The sequence below is a fragment of the Nannobrachium achirus genome (assembly GCF_963921795.1).
Source record: "Nannobrachium achirus genome assembly, chromosome: 1".
Classification (NCBI taxonomy): Eukaryota; Metazoa; Chordata; class Actinopteri; order Myctophiformes; family Myctophidae; genus Nannobrachium; species Nannobrachium achirus.
In genome coordinates, this window is record NC_137810.1 from 74,871,429 (window position 1) to 74,881,080 (window position 9,652).

The 9,652-nt window shown below is 41.3% G+C and overlaps 1 long non-coding RNA gene across 1 annotated transcript; it reads right to left on the reverse strand.

The window, feature by feature from the left end:
- Window positions 1-5,205: 5,205 nt before the first annotated feature.
- LOC308293398 lies at window positions 5,206-7,484 on the reverse strand. The gene is made up of 4 exons (XR_013962460.1): window positions 7,444-7,484; window positions 6,846-7,349; window positions 6,142-6,301; window positions 5,206-5,474 (listed from the first exon to the last, which is right to left on the reverse strand). It is a non-coding gene; the product is annotated as an uncharacterized lncRNA (long non-coding RNA).
- Window positions 7,485-9,652: the final 2,168 nt, after the last annotated feature.

The following is a 9,652-nucleotide window of genomic DNA, read 5'->3' on the forward strand; positions in this document are numbered from 1 at the left end:
TGGGTCTCAGGTGGGTTCCAAATGGGAAATTGTATCTGGGAACCATGTGGGCACCAACTATGTTTGCCTATATGGACCCGAACTGGGATCTGAGTGGGCCTTAAGTGGGTTCCAGCTGGGCAAAATATATGTGCCCCATGTAGGCCACACTTGTGATAGCCCATTAAGGGCTCCAAGTGGTTTCCCAGCTGGAACCCACGTAAGGCCTATTCAGATCCCAGTTCAAGCCCATATATGCAAACACAAGTGGCACACATGTGGTTACGACGTGAGATTTCTTGTGTAGACCCCACATTAGACCCAGTTAGAAACCCAAATAAGCCTATATGGGCTAAAGGTTGACAACAGAAAGGCAGTGTGCAGCCTGTAGTGAAGCTACAGTTCTTGAGCATGCACACTAGAGCAGTGGTTCAAACTTTTCAGGCAGCAACCCCAAAAATAATCATATTTTAACACGGTTCTATTGTGAAAATAGCTGATCTATATGCTCACATGCAACGCCTCACAGTGCGAGCATGTAGATCTGCTATTTTCACAATTTAAAAAGGTATTAAAGTCTTTACATTTTCACTGTTGAGCAACAGTGATAAAACAGTGTTGCACATTAAGTTAACCATCTGGGGACCCCCCAAAATAATTTGGGGACCCCCCTGGGGGTCCTGACCCACAGGTTAAGAACCACTGCTCTCGAACACTACCAGCAGCACCATGCATTCATATGAACGTCTCCTGTGCTGTGTACCCGCAGTTAAATAAACTAGACAAAACTGTCTGAACACAATAGCTGCCGTTACTGCCGTTTAAATAGATTTAACCAAAGTGTACAATCGTGTACAATCTGCAAACTGAACAAATTAAATCAACCAACCAATCAAAAAGCAAAATATGCAAGGTGTTTGTTTTCTCTCACTGAGTGTTGTTTCATTTATATTCTGTGAGTAAAACAAGCAAACAAGTCTATGAAAAAAGCCCAAAAGAAGCATCCATTTTCACCACCGCTCTATTACATCAGCTATTTTAAAAAGAGAATCTTGAAAGCAAGTACACTTCAGAAACAAACTTAAACTAAAAAGCAACCCACAACTATGCATGTTTTCAAGTGACTTTACAGGAAAACAAGCCCAAAGTCACTTATAAGCAGACCTGGCAACACTGGCAGCAGTGTGCGGCTACTGTCATCTGAATGCAATGTTCCGTCCCCTGACTTTTAAATGCCAAGTTTGCCAACTAATGCCACCAGACTACAACAGAGCAGTTTAAACAACATAAGTCAATCAACATTAAAAAATCCTGTCTGGGGAAAACTAATTAGATGCGCTCTAGTGTCACAGCTAGGTGGGTCACACAGCTCTCTTGCCATTCACTCACTCTCAAGCTTTCACTTCACCAAGTTCACCATCATTCTGTTGACTTCTACAATGATACAAATAGAAAAATAAATTAAGCCTATAGCCTAAAATAGCCTACGCATCTGTCTCAGACATGACAAATTAAAACAGCAGGAAAACAAATGCCAGCTAAATTCCAACACTTACCAATGAGTGTAGACAGCTGCTACTCACAGTAGGCCCATTCCTTCCATAGGGATGAAGTTCCTTGATGGACGCATGCTGGTTGCAGTGAACTGAGTCTCCAGGAGGGAATAGTGCCAAAGTGCGGCTGGCTCTCCAGCCCTGGGCCCCTGGCAGCATCGGTAATCACTGGATATTCCCTCCGTGGCTCTTATTTCTAAATCGGTGTTATTCTCTTCATTGCTGCTAATGGGGGCTACTTGCTTTAGGCTTTAGTTAAGATAATTACAACAACAATAACTTCCATTAAGATGCAAAAGATGACTTAAGTTTAGCAAATTTCAATTTAACCATTATGGAAAAAGATAGAAAAAAACAATTTCAGACAATGTAACAAAATTAATAAAGTTTATTGTACTGTAATGGTTTAAAATTGATTAAAATTAAAAAGAACGTATACACAAATTTGTGTTTACAAAAACGTGTTTAAAAGAAGAAGAAAAAATATATATATAATATATTAATTAAAATAAAGGGAATAACCCACTCCATACAATTTGATCCAAACTCTTCAAAACATTAACTTTGGCACTCGGAGTCACTCTGAGAAAAAAAAAGTCTGCTGGAACTGATAAAATATTGTATAGTGCAAAAATAAAAATAAAACAAGTAAAACAATATATGTGACCGATGCTGGAGAAAAGGTCCTTATATCTGCATTGGTCTTTTTTCAGCTTTTTGCAGATCATGAAAGTACAGAATATAAGCTTTCAAATGACATGTCATTCATTGAAATATATTTGAAGAAGATATGCTTATTTGAATGAGTAAAAGGCTCTCAAAGTTTGTTCCATAAGGGACCCAGACACGCATGATCAGTTCCAACCCATGCTCACTTAGCCCACACATAACCCATAAGGGACCCAGGCATGGTTGACCATTTCTAACCCATGCCCACTTAGCTCACACATAACCCATAGGGACCCAGGAATAGCTGACCAGTTCTAAACCATGCCCACTTAGCCCACACATAACACATAAGGGACCCAGGCATAGTTGACCAGTTCTAAACCATGCCCAAATAGCCCATAAGGGACCCAGACATGCGTGACCAGTTATAACACATGCCCACTCAGCCCACACATAACCCATAAGGGACCCAGGCATAGCTGACCAGTTCTAAACCATGCCCACTTAGCCCACACATAACACATAAGGGACCCAGGCATAGTTGACCAGTTCTAAACCATGCCCACTTAGCCCATAAGGGACCCAGACATGCGTGACCAATTATAACCCATGCTCACTTAGCCCACACATAACCCATAAGGGACCCAGGCATGGTTGACCAGTTCCAACCTATGCTCACTTAGCCCACACATAACCCATAAGGGACCCAGGAATAGCTGACCAGTTCTAAACCATGCCCACTTAGCCCACACATAACCCATAAAGGACCCAGGCATAGTTGACCAGTTCTAAACCATGCCCACTTAGCCCATAAGGGACCCAGACATGCGTGACCAGTTATAACCCATGCCCACTCAGTCCACACATAACCCATAAGGGACCCAGGCATAGCTGACCAGTTCTAAACCATGCCCACTTAGCCCACACATAACCCATAAGGGACCCAGGCATGGTTGACCAGTTCTAAACCATGCCCACTTAGCCCACACATAACACATAAAGGACCCAGGCATAGTTGACCAGTTCTAAACCATGCCCACATATCCCACACATAACCCATAAAGGACCCAGGCATAGTTGACCAGTTCTAAACCATGCCCACTTAGCCCATAAGGACCCAGACATGCGTGACCAGTTATAACCCATGCCCACACATAACCCATAAGGGACCCAGGCTAGCCTGGTCAACCCAGGCATGGTTGACCAGTTCTAAACCATGCCCACTTAGCCCACACATAACCCATAAGGGACCCAGGCATAGTAGACCAGTTCTAACCCATGCCCACTTAGCCCCATTAAGGCTCTCAAAGTTTGTCACACTACTGGCAGTCAGGTAAGGGGTGTGAACAATGGATTGTTAACTCCACCACCCCTCACCCGCCCTAACCTATTGGTGGTGATCTGCAGCTGAAACCTGAGAACAACAACCACACATTAGCCAACAGAAACTGCAGATGTAAATGTTGGCTTTGACATGTTAATGTGTGTCTCCACCCTCCAGAAGGGTGCAAGGAAACACAAAAACACAGCTCTTTTTACAAACTAATTTAAGCTATTTAATGATTCCAAAATGGATATATGTTGCAATGAGAAGGTTCTCAAACATACATCCTTAGATAACATGGCAAAAAAGGATAAACACCAAAAATCCAAAATCAAACATATTTTGTTAATTTGGCGGACTTCACTATTGCAGACATAAGGACCTTTCCTCCAGCCTCAGTCACATATATGCAATAATAACTGGAAATACAGTGCAAACAGTAGTGCTAACTTCAAACCCATTTAGGCCTAGAATTATTGAATGCTTTAGCTATTGAAAAATAGCAGATATACAAGCTCACAGCACGGTACCGAGTGCCACGCTGCGAGCTTGTAGATCTGCTATTTTTGAAAAAGTCGTGAAAATGTGTGCACATTTTTGAATATATGTATTTTTAAAGCGAACATTTGTAACTCAAATTTTGCTTCTGGTTGGTCCATGGAACTAAATATTTTGAGATGGGGTCTGTGGCCAAATAAATATCAGTTTGAGGGTCCTTCACATGAAAAGGTTTGAGAACCACTGACATAGTAGTCTCTCAAGAACAGACCTTTGTGAAAAGGACCTTTTCTTTGACGATGGCTGGCCAAATTGCTGACATAGAAACATATGTTTTTCAAAAATCTTAGGGTTCAAAAGACACTTATTGAATCGGGTCAAAATAAAAGAGTTTATGATTTAAAAAAAAATAGAAGATCTACAAGCTCACAGCGCGGCACTTGTATATCTGCTATTTTTCAATAGTTAAAGCATAAAATAATGATACACAATATTGTGTAACTGTTCTAAATAGGTTAAAGGAGCTATAGTCAACCTTTTCTTGAAAAACGGATGCTAAAAAAAAAATGTTTCAAAAAATATTTTATAAAAAAATAAGCTTCATACATGTGTTTCAATGACAATTTGTTTACATCCTAGTCTAACAAGACCAGAAACAAAGTCACAGAACAAAGTGTCGGTCCGTCAATGGCCAAAATTATTATTTAGTCATTATTTTACATGGTCATCTTTGAATAGAAACACATGTATAAAGCTAATTTTTTTATAAAATATTTTTTAAACATTATCTTTATTTTAGCATCCATTTCTCAAGAAAAAGTTGACTATAGCTCCTTTAATGTAAACATTAGTCCTTAACAAACACATTATGTGGCGCCAGCGGCAACGGTATACATAACAAGCATCTTCAAGTCAGCTTTAACTAGGGCTATGTACAATCAGGGTTACGTAAAACTCGGAACTCAAACTCAAACATTAACCACATGCCTCAGAAAAATGATTGATCCCACACAGCTGACCTGGATGTATAACCTAACCCCCCCCCCCCCCCCCCCCAGCTTTAACTAGGGCTATGTACAATCAGGCACAGGGTTACGTAAAACTCGGAACTCAAACTCAAACATTGACCACAGGCCTCAGAAAAATGAGAGCTGACCTGGATGTATAACCCAACCCAACGCAGAGATGGTGGCTACCAAGGTGTGTGTGTGTGTGTGTGAGATTCCAAGGGTGGCTGACATTTTCCTATTACGGCTGCGAGTCATTGTCCAGTGTTGTGTCTGAGTTACCAGGTGTGTTTGCAGATTCGTTGTCAGGGGTGTCGCTTGATCTGTGACCTCTTGTGGCCCTATTCCCACCACGATCACGGGCCCCTGTGAACCACTTGCCGAGCGCCTTCTCTGCATCCTTGCGGTTGATGTCCTTTGTTGATGTGTTGATCTTGAGTGCCCCTAAAAACAAATGACAAGAAGCCAACTTAGGAAAGCTAGCTTGATTCTTAGATTGTGAAACCCTATGAAACTTCCATTCAAAAGTTTTATATCACAGAGAATTGTGCATTTCTCAGAATTGTTGTGATCTCTGTATACGGTGGCATGCTTCTACTTATGTTTGCCAAACTGTATTAAAGTTAGAAAGACAAAATGAAATTTAAAGGAAAAATTTCAATTAAAAATCACACCCAATGTGAAGTGAGCGGTGGTCGTGCTTGCATAACGTCTTCAATTGGTAATTGGTGATGTGATACAGGCTACACACACGCACATTGCTATGGCAAAACGCTGAGGAAAACACATTGCTATGGCAAAACGCTGAGGAAAAAGACTAGGATATAGGTCTAGGTATAGATATAGGTATTATGGATATACACACACACACATATTGCTATGGCAAAACGCTGAGGAAAACACATTGCTATGGCAAAACGCAGAGGAAAAGTGGCTACAGATAATTGGTGATGTAATGTGATATAATATGGCTACGCACACACGCATATTGCTATGGCAAAACACTGAGGAAAACACATTGCTACAGCAAAACACTGAGGAAAAGTGGCTATAGACACACGCACAGCCTCTCTTAGGAGCAGTTTACCACTGCTCAAAAACTAAAATTTACCATATACAACATCAAAAAGCTGCAGGCCTAGGAACCTCTTCTTGTTCTTCTGTCCAGTGACATTGTACTCGAGAGACAGTGTATGGCTAATGATGGACCCCATCATCCACCTGACACTATCCTCCACTGAAGTGCCGCCAATATCTGCAACCATGGCAACCTGAGAATAACAAAAGTCACAGGAAGGAAATTCTGTATTAAGTGAACAGCTTAGATATTGATGGCCATCGTGTTCATGTCTCTATACGGGTGCTACACCAGAATGTTGCGTGCAGTACTTAACATCAGCAAGAGTGCACATGTTACCAACAAGAGCCTGTATGAGGGAATACCAAGGGTTAGCGAGAAAATTGCTGCCAGAAGAATGAGACTAGCAGGACACTGCCAAAGACATCAGGAGCTTCCTGCCAGCAAACTGGTGCTGTGGGAACCAACACATGGGCACCGGTCACGAGGACGTCCCACAATAACATACGTGGATGTACTCAAGAAAGACGTAGGAGCACAAAGCACCAACGAGCTGGCCAGATGTATGGAGAACCGGGATGACTGGAAGCGACGATGGAAGGCTCGTCTGAGGACGACCTAGAGAGAGTGTTCATGCACTCAAAGGGCAATATCGTTTACATTCTACCAATGTAATTATAAAATAATAGATTGAAAATTCAAGTGCATTTTGAAGTGAATAAGGGATTTGAACTTACAACTTCAGCTTTGAACTTGAGTCGCGCAGCTTGGTTTCCATGGACACGACATCTTCAGCTGTGTTGAGCGGGAACACTGCTCCTTCAGGCCAGGCACACCGTCTTTCTGCTTCAGGAGGTGGTTCAACATACTAGTATGGACTCTCTGGGTGTCTTTGAGCTCATCCAGGAGTTTCAACAACTGTGCGTGTTGTCCTAGGCCTATCCCCTGTGGCGCTGCACGGCTCTGGGTTGAAGTGGCTCAGCTCGGGGTTTCAGTCATCTGGGCAGTGAGGCGCATCTGTCTTGGTGCCCCACTTCCACTCGGGGTGTGTGGACTCAGGGTTTCAGAGATGGGGCTGATTAGGGCTGCAGTTGAGCGGCTAGAACTCTGTCTGTCCAGATGCGGGACGCCACTGGGTCTGACGTTTTCAGAGGCCGGGTGTATCGGGGTTTCGTTTGGAAGGCTGGAACACTGTCTGTCCTCGTGTATGGGACTGGGGGTGCTTCTCGGACTCGGAGTTCCTACACATAATTTTACAATTCAAGAAAGTAAATTCTCTGTACATTTTTCTAATTTTGTAAGAAATAATACACTAAAATTCCATACTTTACATACTTATAGATAGATCTTCAAGAGACAGACTGGGTGTGGCACTGCTCCTCCTCTGTTTCTTATTCGGGGTACAGTTTCTGTGTTTTCGGCGGCCTCTCTCCAGCAGTTGAGGGGGAGGTGAAGGTGGGACTTCATTCTCATCAGATTCATCACTCTCGAAAGTCGCTGCTCCCTGAAGCTCCATGAGTTTTGGCGTTGCCCTACATGCAGTTAAAACACACATTTTAGCATAAATATCAGAATCAGTTTAACTATATAAATCAACTATTTTAAAATTGCTACTCTAGATGCTCACAAAGCTGGGGAGGCTTGTAGATTGGCTATTTTCATTCAAAGTGGAATTGTGTCAATTAAAGGTTTCTCTCGGACGGCAACAATATAATTATGAATAACAAATCAAAGCTACAGAAGCTACAGTCAACATTCCGTTAGTTGTGCATAGTGCAGTCTAGAATGCATGTCAACCAACACACACATACACCACATTCACTACTATGCAGTAGCTCTGTGCAGTCTCACACTGTCTCTGCCCCATTTCAGACTGTAGAAATACCACATGACCTACTTTCTCATAATTAATTTGTTTTAGGGCGTGTCATCACATCTTTAACAGCTAATACAGCATTACCTCCTCTCTCGCCTTTTGGAACATTCAGGATCCGTCTGGATATCTGATGTAGCCTCTGACTTTTTGTGCTTCTTTTGCGCCTCTGCCAATGTCTCTTCAAAAGAAAAAAACACAAAAACAGGGGATGGGAAAATTAAAGCAATGTTTCAAATTTAAAATACCTGGAACACGTCTGTGTTGCGTTAGATTTAAACCACTTTAACCATTATTGTATGCTTTAACTTTTGAAAAATAGCAGATCTACAAGCTCACAGCGCGGCACAGAGTGCCGTGCTACAATCTCACAACGCGCTGCTGCAAGCTTGTAGATCTGCTATTTTTGAGAAATCGCTAAAATGTGTGCAAGACTATATTTGACCAGACTTCTAAATCCTTCCTCTAAATCAGTGGTTCTTAAACTTTTTCATGTCAAGGACCCCCAAAATTACAGGTATTTGGCCAGACAACCATCTCAAAATATGTTGTTCCAGGGACCTCCCAGAAGCAGAGATTTGAGTTACAAAAGTTTGCGTTGAAAAATATATATTAAAATATTTCATTTTCACAATTTTTCAATAGCTAAAGTATAAAATAATTTCAGGTCTTAATGGGTTAAGGGAATATACATTGCACACATCTTCAGACTTTTCCTCCAACAGAAGCAAATATTTGAGATACAAATGTTCACTTTTAAATAGATATATTCAAAGACTTGCAAAAGAATATATATAGAATATAATTTTTTGAAAAATCTATATTATAGATTTTTCAAAAAATAGCAGATCTACAAGCTCACAACGCCTCGCAGCACAAGGGTTTGTGAGCTTGTAGATCGGCTATTTTTGCCAAAAGTTCTCCTCTGAATAGGGATGCTTCTGTTGAAGAACCCTGTTTTAGAGAATAGCTTTTACTCTGTCCAGTCACACACTACACACTACAGACTCACACACGTACCTAACAAATCAATAACCTAAAAGGAGTAGTTCAACTTTTAATATATATATATATATATATATATATATATATATATATATATATATATATATATATATACACACACACACACACACACACACACACACACACACACACAGACAGACAGACAGACAGACAGACAGACAGACAGACAGACAGACAGACAGACAGACACACACCTGTACATACAAGTGACCATAGTGTGTGTAATCAATACAAAAATACATTTTTGGGGGGTGAACTATTTGTTAAAGACCTGCATTGCTCTAAACGAGAGGGAACACACTTTTGCATTTATTTTCATTGTTCTTTGTATTACTTACATTGTTGTTGTCCTCAAATGCAGCTAAATACTTGCTGGTCTGTGCTTGATAAACACACACACACACACACACACACACACACACACACACACACACACACACACACACACACACACACACACACACACACACACACACACACACACACACACACACACACACACACACACAATTTAATTTGATGTAACAGAAGGAAATGACCAAATCTGGGGTGAGCGTAATCAACAAACTACACCAGGAGTCTTCAACAGGGGGTCTGGGTCCCAGAGTTACTACTTGGGGTACTCCAAATGATAGAAACTTTTTG